Source organism: Prionailurus bengalensis, chromosome A1 (assembly GCF_016509475.1).
Source record: "Prionailurus bengalensis isolate Pbe53 chromosome A1, Fcat_Pben_1.1_paternal_pri, whole genome shotgun sequence".
NCBI lineage: Eukaryota > Metazoa > Chordata > Mammalia > Carnivora > Felidae > Prionailurus > Prionailurus bengalensis.
In genome coordinates, this window is record NC_057343.1 from 4,620,814 (window position 1) to 4,637,248 (window position 16,435).

Genomic DNA, 16,435 nt, shown 5'->3' on the forward strand with positions numbered 1-16,435 from the left:
TTACCCTGAAACCAACACCAGATAAAGATAGTACCCCTTCCCACAAAAAAAACACAACTACAGACCAATATCCCTCATGAATACGGACACAAGAATGATTAAAAAAATGGAACTCAGCAATATATAAAAATAACTATGCACATGAACAAGTGGGGCTTATATGCATTTGGGTCTATTCCAGGAATCCAGGAGTTTTTCAATATTTGCAAATTAAGCAACATACTTCATCATATCAGCGAGCTAAAAAAAAAAATCACATGATTACATCACCTGACACAGAAAAAGCATATGGTAAAATTCAACACCCATTATCATTTGAAAAATCCCAAAACACAGGAATAGAGGGAAACTTCTTCAAGCTGATAAAGAGCATCAAACGGAAACCTACAGCTAATGGTGAAAGACAGAATGCCTTTCTCCTGGGATCAGAAACAAGAGGCTAGGGCTCTGACCACTCTTGTTCAACACAGCGCGAGAAGTGCTACCCGGCGCAGTAAGGCAAGAAAAGGAAATAAATGGCATGTACGTAGACTGGAAAAGCAGATATTAGACCATCTGTGTTTGCAGATGACACAACGGTCTTCATAGACATATTCCCAACGGTTCCTTGGGATCCCAAGGAATCTACCAAAAAATTCCTAGAACTAATGGATGAGCTCTGTAAGGTTGCAGGATACCATACACCAGAGGTTGCAGGATAAATATACCAACACACCAAACCTATATACTAGCAATGAACACATGGCCATCGAAAGAAAAAATACAATACCATTATGGACCTTGAAGGTATTAGGCTAGGTGAAATAAGTCAGAGAAAGGCAAACACTATATGATTTGCCTCACATGTGAAGTCTAACAACCACAAAATGAACAAACAAAACACACACATAGAAACGCAGAACAGTTTGTTGCTTACCACAAGGGAAGGGGGTTGGGGGGGGGGGGTGCAAAATGGGTGAAGGAGGTCAAATGTATGGTGATGGATGGTACTAGACTTTTAGCAGCGATCACTTGGTAGTGCATACAGATGTCCAACTATAATGTCGTATACTTGAAACTTACGGAATATTATACACTAATTTTACCTCAATAAAAAACACAATACTATTTACAATCACTCAAAAAGCGAAGTACTTAGGTATAAATCTAAATCATGAATAGGAATTACATGCTGAAGACTACATATGATGATGAAATTAATGGAAAGACACACTGTGATTACTGATTGAAAGACTCAACACTAAAGATGCTGATTCTCCCAAAATTGCAGCAAGATTTTTTGTAGATATGAGATTATTCTAAAATTTATATAGAAAGGAAAAGGAGCTAGGATAGCTAAGACAATTTTGAAAAAGAATACAGTGAGAGGAATCAGACCATCCAATTTCAAAACTCATAGCTATATGAATCAAGACTGATACCAGCTGAGGTATAGACAATAGCTCAGTGGGACGAAAAAGAGAACTCAGAGAAGGACCTACACAAATATGCCCAGTGATTTTTGATAAAGGTGCAAAGCAACTGAATGGAAGAGAGGGAGTCTTTTCAACAAAAAAGTGCTGGACCAATTAGACATCCACAGACAGGGGGAAAGAAACAGAAAAGAAACAAACAAAAAAACACCAAACTCATGACGTAAATCTCATACCCTACACAAAAACTCAAAAGAAGCATAAACTTAAATTTAAAATGTAAAACCATAAAACTAAAAAAAAAAAAAGAAGAAGAAGACGAAGACGAAGACGAAGACGAAGACGAAGACGAAGACGAAGACGAAGAAGAAGAAGAAAATCTTTAGGATCTAGGGCCAGGCAAAGAGTTGTTATTCTTAGGCTTGACAGGAAAAGCATGACCCATAAAAGGGAAAACAAATCAAGAAATTAGACCTCATCAAAATAAAAACTTTTGTTCTGCAAAGGACCTGGTCAAAAGCTAAAGGGGCAAACAAGTCAGAGAACATATTTGCAAGCCACATGTCTAAAGAAGGACTGGTATCTTCAGAGAATTATGCTGAGTGAGAAAAGCAAACCCAAACATACTATGTCCCAATTTTATAATATTTTTTAAATGACAGAATTGTATGGGGGATAAATTAGTGGTTGCTGGGGGTAATGGAAGGAGTGGGGACACGAGGGAAGTGGGTGTGGCCATAGAAGGACTTGAGGGATCCTTGTGGCGTAGGGAAATGTCTCTAGCTTGACTGTACCAATGTCAATATCCTAGTTGTGATGTTGTACGATGATATGTTAAATATCACCGCACTACACCGTGCATGTGAATCTACAATTATCTCAGGATGGAAAGTGCAATTTAAAAAGTTAATAAACAAGAATTTAAAACTTCACAAACACAACTACACGTTGCCTTAGCTCTCAAATCCCCACTCTTCTTCAGCAAACTCCTGCCTCTTCTGTGTCGATGTTCACTTTGAGGAACCTTACTCCAGCTAATGACAATCATCTATGCGCCTCTGTCTTCCACACAACAGATCGGCAGGAATTCGGTCTGCCTTTTTCTTGAACATTCCCAAGTGGATGTTCAGCAGGCGAGTCTAGGACCAATACCACAGGTGTGTGCGAATTCCGGGACAGACTACCCGGTCAGTGGTGGCCACTTGCCTGTTAGGCCATCGGTAATCACCAGCCTTCTCTACATCACTTCCTTTGAAACCATTCACCTAACCCTTGGAACATTTCCACTCTTACCTGCATCACGCTGTGGAAGAAATAAGAGGCACCGAGGTCACAGGACCACACATCAGACACCCCAGTGAGAGGGCCTTCCGGTCACCGATCCTTCTTGCGCTGTCCTCCGCATGGACGCGGCAGATGCCGTCAGATGGCCCTGAGGGTCCTGACATGGGGGTCGGTAACTACTTCACCATCTTCCTTCCACCTCTCGCCAAACGGCAGCACTGAATGCACGAGGCGGCCAACAGGCAAGGTTTCCCAAGCGCCTTTGCACTCAGGTAGCACAAGAGTCTCCTTTTTGGGAATCTGGAACCGTCCAGATCTCCTAGTGAGCAGTTAGCGAGTGGGTGGTCCCAACACAAATCTGAATTTCTCGCTCCTCTGAGGAGATAGCTATAGGATTCTCCCAATGAGGAAACAGCTTCCCAACTAAAAATCCATGCGAAGTGTGTTCCACAACTAATTCTTTCTGAATCCTGCAGGGATGAGGTTAGACAAAGAAGAGAAAGATTCACAGCCAGGCACGTGTAATAACTGGTCACCGCATGATCCAGCTCTGTTTTCTTTTTTTAAAGTTTATTTATTTATTTTGAGAGAGAGAGCATGTGCATGCATCCCCCCCCCCCAACGCGGAGGAGGGGCAGAGGGAGGGAGAGAGAGAATCCCAAGCAGGCGCTATGCTTAGTGGGGAGCCTGACGACATGAGGGGACATCTACAGTCCCACGCTTACCTGACTGAGCCCCCAGGCACCCCGGTCCAGGTCTCTTTAAACAATCGCATAAAAAAACACCCTTCTGTTTGGAGAAAACAGTAATAAAGACACATGCTTTCAAGAGTCTTGTGGGTTTTTTAAATCTTCACCCACTACCGACTAAAGGGCTCACCGGGTCTTTCCAGGTGACCTGGAAGTACACACAGAAGGTGGCTGTCCCAGTTCAGTCTGACAAGGGGCTGGGAACCGTCCTGCTGAACCAGGTCCCCTTTCACAAGGATCTTTATCCCAGACTGATCTGCACGGATACCCTCTATCTTTGTCTCAGAGGAAAAGTGTTCCAAGTGACACAAAGTGTTCTTAAAAATCCGCAGCCCGCACTGTGTAGAGGGTAAGACCTGGCCTCTACAGAGACAACTTTCCAGGAAAGCCTAGAAAACAGTACCGTCCTACTGACAGTAGGCCACTTCTGTCTTCCCTTACAGATTCTTCATCCCAGCAGGAAAGAAAAACTAAGAGATTGCTGGTATCTGCCCATAAAAATGAAAAAAGGGTATTAAACTCCTATAGCACGGAAACCACAATCATCTCCTTGAACAATTCCAATTCAGTAGTCCAGCATGCACCGAAATTTAATAAACCGCCCTGCCTTAGAATAATTGTCACATGGGGTTTGATTTAATTAATCTCAGCAGGCTTGAAAACAGCCCCCAGGAAGTCAATGGGATAAACTCCCTTCAGACGTGCTAGAATGAAAATGTGAATTAGCTAAGCTACCAAGTCAATATTTTAGGTAGTGGTGGGGATTTTAGTTATATGCTTTGACCTACCCACCTGACTGTAAGCGCTGACCTTGTAAAGCTAGATCGTTCTTGCTTCTGGGTACCCCTTGACGGCTTCTGGGTCAGCACCCATTCAGGGTGAGCACCATGGATGAGGGGTCAGATTAGAAATAAAGATTAGGAGAGGTGCTGGGCAGCTCAGTCCGTTGAGCGTCCAAGTCTTGATCTGGGCTCAGGTCATGACCTCACGGTTCGCGGGTTTGAGCCCCACTTTGGGCTCTGTGCTAAGCCTGCTTGGGATTCTCTCTCCGCCTCTCTCTCAAAATACATAAACTTAAAAATAAATAAAGATTAGGAAGAGCAGAAAGAGTTCTTGCTTCCTCCTATGAGATTCTGCTATGTTAGAAGGAAGGCAGACAGCGTTCTCTGAGCCCTGGGTATTTTTCCTCCTTTCGAGTATTGTTAAGAGAACCATGGATGATGTTCCTCGCGGAAACCCAGAGAGCGGAAGCAAGCACGCATACCCTCTCACTCCTCCTGAGCCCCACTGCCCTGGAAGAAGATTCTAGCTCAGAAAGGAAAGCCTGGAGGAAGGTGACCTTCATCATTCTCCTCCCATCCAAGAGTGAGGTCTACTGAGAAAAGGAGAGACTGGCAGGGGGAGGGAGGGGTGAGCCCCGCCCATGCTACAATTAACACTCGACAGAGGCTGTGAGCCTGTACTTGGGCCCAGTGCCTCACCCTGGCCTCCGCTGCCACCTGCATTTATGAATGAATGGTCCCTATGTCTCAAGGAGCAGGACACCGTCATTATCCGTGAGCCACGCAGAAGCACAAGACGCTCTGCCCGGCGCACGGCATTTCCAAAGCCGGGTCTGGAGCCGGTGTCGGCCTCCACCCGGCTCGACGTTGGACAGGGCTGTTTATACCCACGCCGGGGGGTAAGGACAGCAGGTGACAGTATGAAGCTAACCCAGTCAGCCTGATTCCCCAAGCTGCAAGTTTATAAATCACTCCTCACCCACACCTTGCCATGACTTATGACTTGTCATGAAAAAAAAAACTAAATGAAGCTGCCACTCTTCCTTGTTCAGAATGCCACTGTTTCATTTGCTTAGTGAGGCCGGGCATCGAAGACTGGAACTTGACGGTAATTAAGAAGCTCGCTCCGGGTCACACTGGTACGAGAGAGCACAGCACTGTGGTTCCATCACACACAGCGCTCTACGCGCACACAAACACACACGTACGTAACGCACTTGCACATCACACATGGCGATCAGGGACCGATGGAGCGGGCACATACGGGCAAGTAGCCGATCCTTTTCTAGGAAGCAGAGGACACGGCAGTTCTGGAAAAGCGGCCTAGGGACACACAGAGAGAGACGCTCTGATGCCAGAGCCGAACTGGATTTGGTGAAGCGAGTAGGCTTTGGTAAGATGAGCCAAGCAATCACTGGGGAGTTTAGGTTTGTGTTAGAAAAGTCAAAGGTAGCAAAAGCAGAGAAAACAGGTCTCGCAGATTTTAAGAACATACCATGTTGAAGAACATTCTGTGTACCCTTCCTGGTGTTTCTTGGATCGTTAGCCTCAAACGTCTGAAACCTAAATGTACTTCTCACCGTCCTCATTTTAAACTATATAATTCTGTTGAATATAACTAAAGCCGCAGATATTAATATATCCCCGCCTTCTTTGCTGTTTTCGATGAGGGTTCGGGGGATGTTATTTCAGAAGGACCCATGGAACATTTAAGCAAGGGCAAGTCTTTTGAAGGCCTGTATTTCTAAAGCCTATTCAGTCCGCGGGTAACTGGAGTGATAATGGGAAGACCACACAATGGAGCCTAGTCTTTACCATAATACTGAGCTGCTTGTGTGCTGGCTATACAAAAGTTTCCCCAGTGGTAGATTTTCACTCGGTAATCGGGCAGCAGAACAAATATAGCGAATCAATTATTTCCATTTGAAACACACACTTAAATGTCCCGGGGCCGACCTAACAGTAAACACCAATTACTTGCATATCCTGCTCAGAAAACAAACCCAAACACATAATCTAACTTTTCCACAGAAAGAGAACAAATATCTACACTCGAGATTAGAAATTCACCTACTTCTCCTTTCCTTATTTAGTTTGGCCATCCTCCTAGGACTGACTCTGGACTAAAAGATACTACAAACCCACAGAGTTCAAGCCGCATCGCAGATTTCATTCGGAGGGTACTACCTGTGGACCACTCACTCAAGCCTCCTGGTCCCCGGCAAACTACATTTAAAAAAAAATTTGTTTTTAATGTTTATTTTATTTTTGAGAGAGACAGAGACAGAATATGAGTGGGTTAGGGGCAGAGAGAGAGAGAGAGAGAGACAGAATCCGAAGCAGGCTCCAGGCTCTGAGCTGTCAGCACAGAGCCTGACGCGGGGCTCGAACTTATGAACTGCAAGATGATGACCTGAGCCGACGCCAGACGCTTAACTAACTGACTGAGCCACCCAGGCACCCTGCGGGTGAACTACATTTTAATAACTTGTCAGGATATATTAGAATAATTGTTGCATGGGGTTTGGTTTAATTAATCTCAGCAGGGTTCAAGGAAGGCCCATGAAGTCAACAAGAAAAATGTCCTTCAGATGTTCTATTATTGAAAGTTGAGGAACTATGTCACCAAAAAAGACAGTGACCGGGAAGGCTGCAGATATAAATCAAAACCCAAATACTTTACACGTGCTGATAGAGATGTTTGTCCCACCACGGCAGGAAAAGAAGGGATAGACAGACTTGCTAGGTTGGGGGGTGTGGTGCAAAGCAGATGTTCATCAATAGCTGCAGAATTACTAAAACAACCAACGAAGGTTGAATGATCATGCATGACGAGACAGGGAATGCGAAAGACTCTACATCCTTTCAAGCGATGGTTAGAAATACATAATTTATAACATAATGGCATTTAGATCCTACAAAACAGATCGGCTACCAAAAAGAGACCAAGTCTGAAGATTTATTCCAGGTCTGAAAACTGGCATTTGGGTACAAACGATATATTAGAGTGGATACAGAATACACTGGATTCAGATCCCAACCCAGCGGCTTGCCACCTGCATTAACCTCGGGAAGGCATTACCCTGTGTGTTTCAGCTGCCATATCTGACACACGTAGACAGTAATGGTACCCAACTCTCAAGTCATTCCCGTCCATGTTGCAAAGCATTGCTACTTCATGACCGGAGGGTCTGGATAGATTCCAAAAACTCACGTTTTTCCAGACAGAGATGGGAAAACGGTGCCAGGTGCTGGGAAGGCTGCGGTGGGGAGGGCATGCTGTGTTTACAGCGCGACCCTTATGTCCTTACCAAGAGGGGGCTTAGAGAATCAGATGTGGAGATCCACAGCATTGGGCTCTGGCGCCTCTCAACTCTGAGAACAAAAGACAGGACGGCCAGGAGATCTCCCAACCAATATGCATTCAACAATCGACGAGTGTTCGTCATCAAACTACTGAAACAACTGCCTTTCTCTTCCTGCCATAAAACCATCAGTGCCCGTGCCAGCAGATGTATACCAAGCACTTACCACACGCCAGGCCCTCTGCTAAGCAAGAATGGACTCATTTTACCCTCACAACAGCCAGTCACAGGGGTTCCCACACTCCGCTGTGCGTGGGAAGCTTCCAAGAATTCCCATACCTAGGTCACACCCAAAACCAATCACGATCTTTGGGAGTGGGAGTAGGCATCGGCTTTTTTCAAAGACCCCTGGGTAATTCCAACGTGCAGCAAAGTTTGAAATGCCTACCTAAGGGCTGGCCTACCTAGTGCCTACATTTCTCAGATAAGGCAACTGAGGCACAGACAGGTGTTGCAGAAATAATACGAATTACTGGCATGCAACGCAATGACGCAGGGGGGGCCGAAGAAATTGTGAGGATGTACATACGCTGGGCGAAGAAATGCAGGACGTGAGGGCAGCTGTCGACCTGACAAAAATCCTACGCAATCCAACCAGGCAGACACAGAGCTACCTTTTGTTGAAACAGTTATCACGGAACCATGAAGGCTAACTGTTTAGGACTGTCTAGAAAGCACGTGTTCTAGAATAATCGTTCTCAAACTCTGGCCTTCTGAAACTCTCAGCACGTCTGACTGAGAGCCCTAGAATTTGCTCTTCTAACAGATCCCCGAGTGAGGGAGAACCCCTGTTCTAGACACACCGTAACAGGCATAAATGAGACGCTGGGAGCCACAACTAAGCAGAAGTGTTTGAGAGTTCCTAGGGGCACCGAGCTGCAGTCTGTTTCCCCGCCTCTGCTTATTCAATCCGGCCGAGTCTGTCTTTATGCCTCCCTCTGCCAGCTCCTTCCCTAAGCTGTTCACCCCATTCAGCCCAGGCTGTAGTTAACTCTTAAAACAGAGGCTTCCTCTAGGAAGCCTTCCTGGATCCTAGGCCTCTCATGTGCTCCCCAAAAACCCTGCCCCTAAACTGATCGCTACACCTGCTATATGTTTCAAGACTCTCCTTTCACACATCTACCCTCTCCCGCTGGACAGGAAGGTGAGCCTCCTCGAGGACAGGAGCTGTTTCCGAGGACTCTTTCCACCTGCGGCATCCAGCACGAGGCCCGGCACATAAAAGGTGCCAAGTGTGCGCCTGCGGGCCCGCCTTCCCGCCAGGAAGGCTGGAAACGGAGCAAAGCTGTGAAGTAGAAGCTGGTTTTCTCATAGCTACAGACGGTCCCAATGTATACACTGGATGTGTTTCAAAGTCCACGTGTAAGTTGTCTTTAGGACTCAGGGCTCATTCACTTCTGCAGCATATGCGGTGGTTAAGCACTAGAGCCTGACCTCAGAAATCTGTTTAACGTGACCGAACTGTAAGTTTAACACTCAAGTACAAGACTGCTCACTGTTTAGATTATATAGAATGATAATCTCTATGAAAGACTGTGATCAAAGTTCCGGTACCAGGAGCACATCTCATTCCTGGCCTCCTGCCCCTCTGTTTTAAAACAATAAAATCTTGGACTCCCTCCCCTTGCACCTGTCCTATGGGATAAGGAAAGTTCCCAGTTTCCCACTTGCCTCCCTCCTCCAACAGTTTCCAGTCTGATCATTTCAGCCCTATATTCTCCTCTTCTCCAAGGACAGCTTGCCAACCTTAGAAGCAAACTCCATCACGATGGGATGTTAACGGGGGCTGGGGGGAAAGGCTGGCTGCCCCCTTCTTCCAGATTAGCCATGCAGAGTCCTCTCGGGACTCCCCAGTCTGGCTGATTCCAGACAGCGAGGACAGGAGGCAGGGGAACGTTCCAGTCCAGAGCTGGCAGGCGAGCGTGGAAGATATTTTCAGTCAGGCACATGGTCCCTGAAATTACAAGGCTGAGTTCTCATTTCTTCCACAATGACACAGAGGGGTCCTACTGCAGGGAAACGGTGGAGGCTGTATCTGACCAAGAAATCAGGTCCTTTGAGGTCCTGATTAGATGAGGTAACAGTCCTACGTCTGGGCCATTTGAACATGAAGACCACAGGATGGGGCATCGCCTGTGTCCACAACTGTGGACATCCGACCACGGCAAACTGCCACCGCCCTGTATTAGAAACATACACAATTGTCTTTTCATTCCGGACACTGCCACAGCTCCCCGGTGCCCTCTCAGGCGGTGAGAAAGCACCGCGTGCTTCACCCGACGTGAAGCAGAGAAGTTCCGGAAGGCCCTGGAACTTCTGTGAGCCCCGGCCCCCCACCCTCGTGCCGCACCTGCACTCCGCAAGCAGGAACCATCACTTTGTAGAAGCCTCTGCGAAACAGTGCTGCCTGAGGGAGTCACAAGCCACAGGGCAGACAGACAAAAGGAAGCGGACGCCCGGATTTCCTGGGCCAGGCAGCCCTGTGCTCCGGTCTCACTCTGGTCACTTACTATGGGGCTCTGGCCATGACAACGTCCCTGACCTCCATCCTCTCAACTGTGAAAGGGGACCAGGAAAACCTCACTTGCTGTTCAGCTGTGACGATCCTCACCTGAACCACAGAACACAGACAACAATTTGAGTGACCATTCCCTGGATTCTCCCAAGGAGGGACCTAACCACCCTTCTCATTCTAGAAGCCTCAGAGGGAAGTTAATTACATACAACGTATACCTTAGGGCATTAGGGTTTAATTCTGTCAAGAGGGACGGATACAGAATGAGCTGAGTTGAGCATTATGGGTAAAGAATACCCTCCAGGTTTCCTGAGGGTTCCTGGGGGAAGGGATTAAAGGGACAGGAAGGACCCAGGAATCAGGAGGGCATGGGTGTAAGTCCCGGTCCAAGAGAAGGGGGGGTGGGCTTGTCAGAGGCAATACAAAAACAGAAACTAACCCGACAGGCTCTCCCCCTTCGCTTCTGTTTCATTTGAGATGCAGGATGGAGGAAATCATGTGAGCACTTTGTGCCTAATGCATTTCTCTCTGCAAATGGAAAATACAATTAAACATTACAGTTACTGATCTTTAAACTGCCGTGTATAATATGACTCGCCTCTAGGAAGCAGTGTACGTTTGGTGTTCGCTCTTGGTGTTTTGAAAATAACAAAATTACTTCTTTCTAAGACATCTGAATTGATAACTTCCGTTGATTTTATGATCCCACGTATGCCATCACGTATCTCAAAAGCAAACATTTTTAAGGGTTTGGCTTTCAGACAAAACACACACACACACACACACACACACACACACACACACAGAAAACCCCTGACAATTTCCATTCTAAATGAATCTTTCCAAAGCCTCTTAGCTCAGGAAAGGAAGAGGAAAGACGGTTCATTGTTTTCAGCAGCAAGAAGAGAGGTCAACCCACCAAGCCGCAGGGCCAGGCATGGAGAGCCTTGGACCCGAAGTCAACTGATCTGGGATCTAAAGCCAGTTCTACCGTCTTGCTGCTTTCCCTTGGACGCGTCACTTTTTCTCTGGGTCCCAGTTTCCTCACCTGTGGAATGTCAGATCCCTTCCTGCCATCAGAGGATAAAACTTTACCTACCACTCTGCTTCAGTATCACCAAAAAAATATTTGCCTCCAACTTTCAGGAAGGTGAAGACCAACAAGACGGTATTTGAACAAGGCTTTAAGGTTATATAATGAACTAGAAATAAACAAGACTCATAAAATCACTGGGTTATCAGGGACTCTAGAGGCCTGGCCAGCTAGCTGAAAGTGGAATTGAACTCTCCATGCACAGGAGACAGTTGGCAATGGTCTTTTCTTTCTCCTCGAGTTCCTGTAGCTAAGGGGGCCAGGGTGTTCTCTTAAGGAAGCAGGCTGAAAGTGAGCTTGAAATGACAGTCAGCCTGGTCAGTGTCCCCAGTCTTGCTGAAGGGCATTAGGCATCAGGTTTTCCCCATATACTGTTCTACAGGTAGAGATAGTTTGCCCTCAACTGTTACCAATTGCAGACTAAATAAAGCATGCAACTGATGACCTGGTTTCCAAAGCCAAATTCCAGCCCATGTCTGAGTTCAAAAGTTCCTACCACACGGAAGCTCAGCGCCTGGTGAGGAGGGGTCCACCACTACGTAGCCATGAGAAACTGGGCCTGTTACTTCTCTCAGCCTCTCTGGTCTCATCTGTAAAATGAGGACAGTAATAATATCTATGTTCCAAGGAGGAGAGGAGGATCTGTGAGTTATTATTGCATGTAAAGCCCTCAAAAGGGTGCCTGGCCCACGTTAAGTGTTTTGGTAAGTGCTACCTAACATTCGTATTGATATCAATGGTAACATAATTCTAGAGCTATGTATACGATACTAGAGCAGACAGGAAGATCCTGAAATCCAGAGCACTCCTGGGGAGACACAGCTGTCCCCTACCTCCACCTCCTGACCCCTTCAGGGGTCTGAAATAAAGAAGTCTGCAAGGTAACGGACGACTGATTGGAAAAGAGGAAAAGGAACCTACGGATGGTGATGGCATAGAAGAATCACAACCAAAGACAGTGAAACGAGGGATGCTGTGAGGGCAGCAGCAGGCTGTGCTGGCAAAAAGCACCTGTCAAGGAGAAAGAAGGAGGTAAAAAGCAAGAAAGCACCATGTGGGAGAAACTCACGATACAGAATCAGGATGCCCACGCCTGCGTAGCACAAATGAAAAAGTGGATAATCAAACTGGGTGGACAGATGATGGCAAATGTGGGGGCCGAAGGAGGTAGATGAAAATTACAATATGTATAAGAAACAGTCACATAAAACTCTAAAGCATGTGGGGGCAGAGAACAAGGTTCAGCAGCGGGAGGAGTGCATAATTAACAGACAGCAAGAGAACAATGGAGTGAGGAGGTTTGCAAATTGGGGGACGCAAAGAAAAAAGGTGCATTTGTTAAGAAAGGTGGAAATACAAAACGGGAGTGAGATTTCTGTGCCTGTTGGCAAAGGAGAGCAAAGAACTGGGACTCTTGGAGGGGGGTTATGGGGAAGAAAACAGGCAACACAGAAAACGAGGTGGGGTGCAGAGAAAACGGGGGGGGGGGGAGGGGTTGATTTTGATTTTGGATAGCCCTGGTCACAAATGCTAAGTAAATTCAAATTACTGTTCTAACATTATCATCCAACGCTGGGAAGCAACTAACCCGGAGAGTTCTTGTTTGCTTTGGTTTGGTTTGCTTTTTCGCACTTGGAGGGAGGGGAGATTTGCTCAGGCTCTGTAACTTTGCACAGTCAGATGGGTGGCCCGCCAGCACAGGTCACCTGAGTTCCCCCTGACGCGGGCAGCAGTGGCGGCTCCTACCTTCCCGGGGCTGGTATGCAAATTCCCTCACCACGTCAACCACGAACGGAACCAAACCGACGCCAGCAACTCCCTCCGATCCACAGACGACAGACGCCGGGTCCCACCGCTCTTTCCCCTGAAATGAGCCCCAGCTGGGACCCAGGGAGAAACTCGCTTCCAAAACCAAGTTCTCCGACCGCATCCCTTCCAGGGCCGCCGGCCGCAGCAGCCCCGGGCGGGCGCTCGCCGCACCGGTCACGCTGCCGGAGGGAGCCGAGCCGGGGAGGGAACACCGGCCCCACCAGGCTCCCCGAACCTTTGTCCGAGCGCCCCGCGCAACCTCGCAGGCCAGGCCCAGCGAGTCGGGAGCGCGAGGTAAAGTTTCAGGGTAATCCCCGAAAGGGTCGTGCAGGAGCCGGACTCTTCCACGAGCACCGCCGGCACGCGCTTCCCCCCGGGCCACGCCGCTGGCGAGCCCGGGGAGCGCCGAGCAACCGCCGCAGGGCACCAACAGGTGGGCAGCGCGGGCGGCCCGACGAGCGGCCAGGAGGACTGAGCGGGGCGTCCCCGGACTACGAAAGCCATCGCCTGGGGCTAATTCCTCTCCCGGGGCTCCCAGCTAACAGCCCTGGACGCCGGCCCCGCGCCCACCCCGCAGAGCCGCACGCCCGGGTGCAGCCTCACCTCGCGTGGGCCCCGCTCGGCGGAGCCTCCAGAGCCAGCGGATCCAACACGTCCCTGCGAACACGGGGCCGGTCCCGGTCCCGCCGAGCTCCGAGCACGCCGGGCTCCCCGGGAGCCTCTGCACCCGTGCGCTGACTCCGGGCTGGCGGCGGGCGGGGCTGCCCCGGGAGAAAGCGCGCTGCCGAATCCCGCCGGCGCCGCAGCCTCCAGGCTCCCCGGGCCACGCCCCCAGCCCGCCCGGCCACGCCCCCAGCCCAGCTCTCCCTCGACGCCCGCGGACGGGCCATCCCTCCAACCCAAGCCACGCCCCCGACCGGCCCTGACCACGCCCCCAGCGCGGGTCTCTGTCCACTCAGGCCACGCCCCCGGCCAGGCTCTCCCTCCGCCACCCTCTCAGGCCACGCCCCCCGCCCAGCGACCCCCCCCCCCCCCCCCCACACAAGGCTGCCGTTGCCTACAGCCCGGCGGTCCCCACCATCCTCCCGGCCATTCCCAACCCCCCAACAGCATCCCCCATCCCCCATCAGGATCACCCCCCACCCCTGCTTCGGCCCTCCTACACTTCTCCCCCACCCCAGCTTTTCTTCCTCTCAGCTACACCCCCAGCCCGGCTCCTTTCCTACCACCCCCAGCGACGCCCCCATATCACTACCCCAGCCCCCCCAGCCCCCCCAGGGCGGGAGGAGCCGCCGCGTCGCCGGGGCAACCGCCCCCCCCCTCCCGTCCACTCGCCCCACCTCTGCCTGGGCGTGGAGCGAAGGCACCGTGGCTGCGCGCATTTCCGAGCAAGGGAAACACTAGGTGAGGATTTTTAAACCTACCCTTTTCCCCAGGAACTACGACAAGTCTTATGTGTGCCGTTCAGTGAACCCACTCAAAGCACGACCACCTTTTTCTGTGTGGCTCACGGGCGAATCATTAATTCGCATGAGAACCACAGAGGGTCCTATTTGAGGACCCCAAATAGTCTGTGAATGTTTACATGCAACTGATGAAACTTATAAAGTAAACATACCCTTTCGAAAGCTGCCAGGTTTTAGGTGATTCATTTGAATGGTTACTATGCGCCAGCACTACTGTAAACATGGATTACTTCTGTCATCAAGGAACAATAACAACTATTTTTAAACTAAGGAACATAAAATGGGGGCACCCGGGTGGCTCAGTCCGACTTCGGCTCAGGTCGTGATCTCAGAGCTCCTGAGTTCGAGCCCCGCCTAGGGCTCTGTGCTGATGGCTCGGAGCCTGGAGCCTGCTTCGGATTCTGTGTCTCCCTCTCTCTCTGCCCCTAACCCGCTCACATTCTGTCTCTGTCTCTCTCAAGGATAAATAAACATTAAAAAAAAAAAAAAGAACATAAAATGATGAAATTACCGAATGAAGAGTCAAAATTAACTTTATACTCTTTTAAATAGTGAAAAAAATTGTAATATCAAATGGTGGATACATGTCATAGACATTTGTCAAAACCCACACCAAGAGTGAACTCAAATGTAAACTCGTTCCTCATAATGTATAAATATTGACTCATCAGTTGTAAGAGATGTACCACACTGATGTAAGATGTCAATGGTAGGAGAAGTTGGGGGGGGGGTATATGAGAACTTTCCACTCAAACTGCTCTAAAAGTCTATTAATTAGGGGCGCCTGGGTGGCGCAGTCGGTTAAGCGTCCGACTTCAGCCAGGTCACGATCTTGCGGTCCGGGAGTTCGAGCCCCGCGTCGGGCTCTGGGCTGATGGCTCAGAGCCTGGAGCCTGTTTCCGATTCTGTGTCTCCCTCTCTCTCTGCCCCTCCCCCGTTCATGCTCTGTCTCTCTCTGTCCCAAAAATAAATAAACATTGAAAAAAATTAAAAAAAAAAAGTCTATTAATTAAAGCACACACACCAAAATATTAATGGCAATTAACTCTGAGTGGTGGAAATGTGGACAAATTTTAAATTTTTTGTTTGAAACTTTATTGAAATCCCCAAATTTTCAGCAATGAGCACATATTTTTAAGGCAGAAAAAAATATTACATAAATAAACTGTGGAAAATTTTAGAGACAGCATGAGAGGCTAATATCAAATATTCCACTTATTTCTATTTTGCATAACTTTAAAAAATCTGCCTGAAGCCCTTACGAGTGTTAAAAATTACATCTATTTTAGTATTAAAAAAAATGTCAAGGGTGAACTTTTTTTAATGATCTCTTTAGAATTAGCACAAACCTGGGGAGAACATTTTTATTTTTCTTTATAAAAAATCTGGGTTTCAAACAATCACTTCTGCCTGCTTGGAAATCACTATTAATATTTACACGCGACACTTTTTCTAGTGGAGAAAAACATACTCGAAATCACGTTCTTGGGGGAAATAGTCCCTGGCGCCCAGATACTTGGATCTCTGCAGAGTTCGAGGTATCTGCTGTCCTGATACCTGGGATTGTAGGCAAGCCTTTTGCCTGAGTTTGTTTCCTTCTCAGGGAAAAGGGAAGAGAGCTCACTCTCTGGATTGGTTGGAAAATACCCAACTTTAGCCCATAGAAGAATCCTGGCATCTTAGCACGTACAGGTGCTTGATATTTATGAGTTCCTGTCCTTTAAAACATACATTTTTTAGTGTTTTAATGAGAGTCTTGAGCTCCTGGATGTAAAAGATACTAACCTATTGGAGCAAGGCAGGATGTTTCAAGAGAAACGTCATCCATGTGACATGGAGTGGGGATTGGGCCCTTGACCATCACTAGCTAGAAGCATTAAGTAGATAAATCACCAAACTTCTCTGCATCTCATTTTTCTAACTGGTTAAATGAGAGATTTGGACCAGCGATCTCTCAGCT

General features: G+C 48.2%; 1 protein-coding gene across 1 annotated transcript in view; it reads right to left on the minus strand.

Annotated features, from left to right (window-relative positions):
• Positions 1–13,759, minus strand: part of SPATA13 (spermatogenesis associated 13) — a 148,029-nt gene extending 134,270 nt beyond the window's left edge. Inside the window, exon 1 of the mRNA XM_043575223.1 lies at positions 13,613–13,759. The gene's annotated coding sequence lies outside the window, so the exon portion shown is untranslated. The remainder of the gene's footprint in view (positions 1–13,612) is intronic.
• Between the last annotated feature and the right edge of the window lie 2,676 nt (positions 13,760–16,435).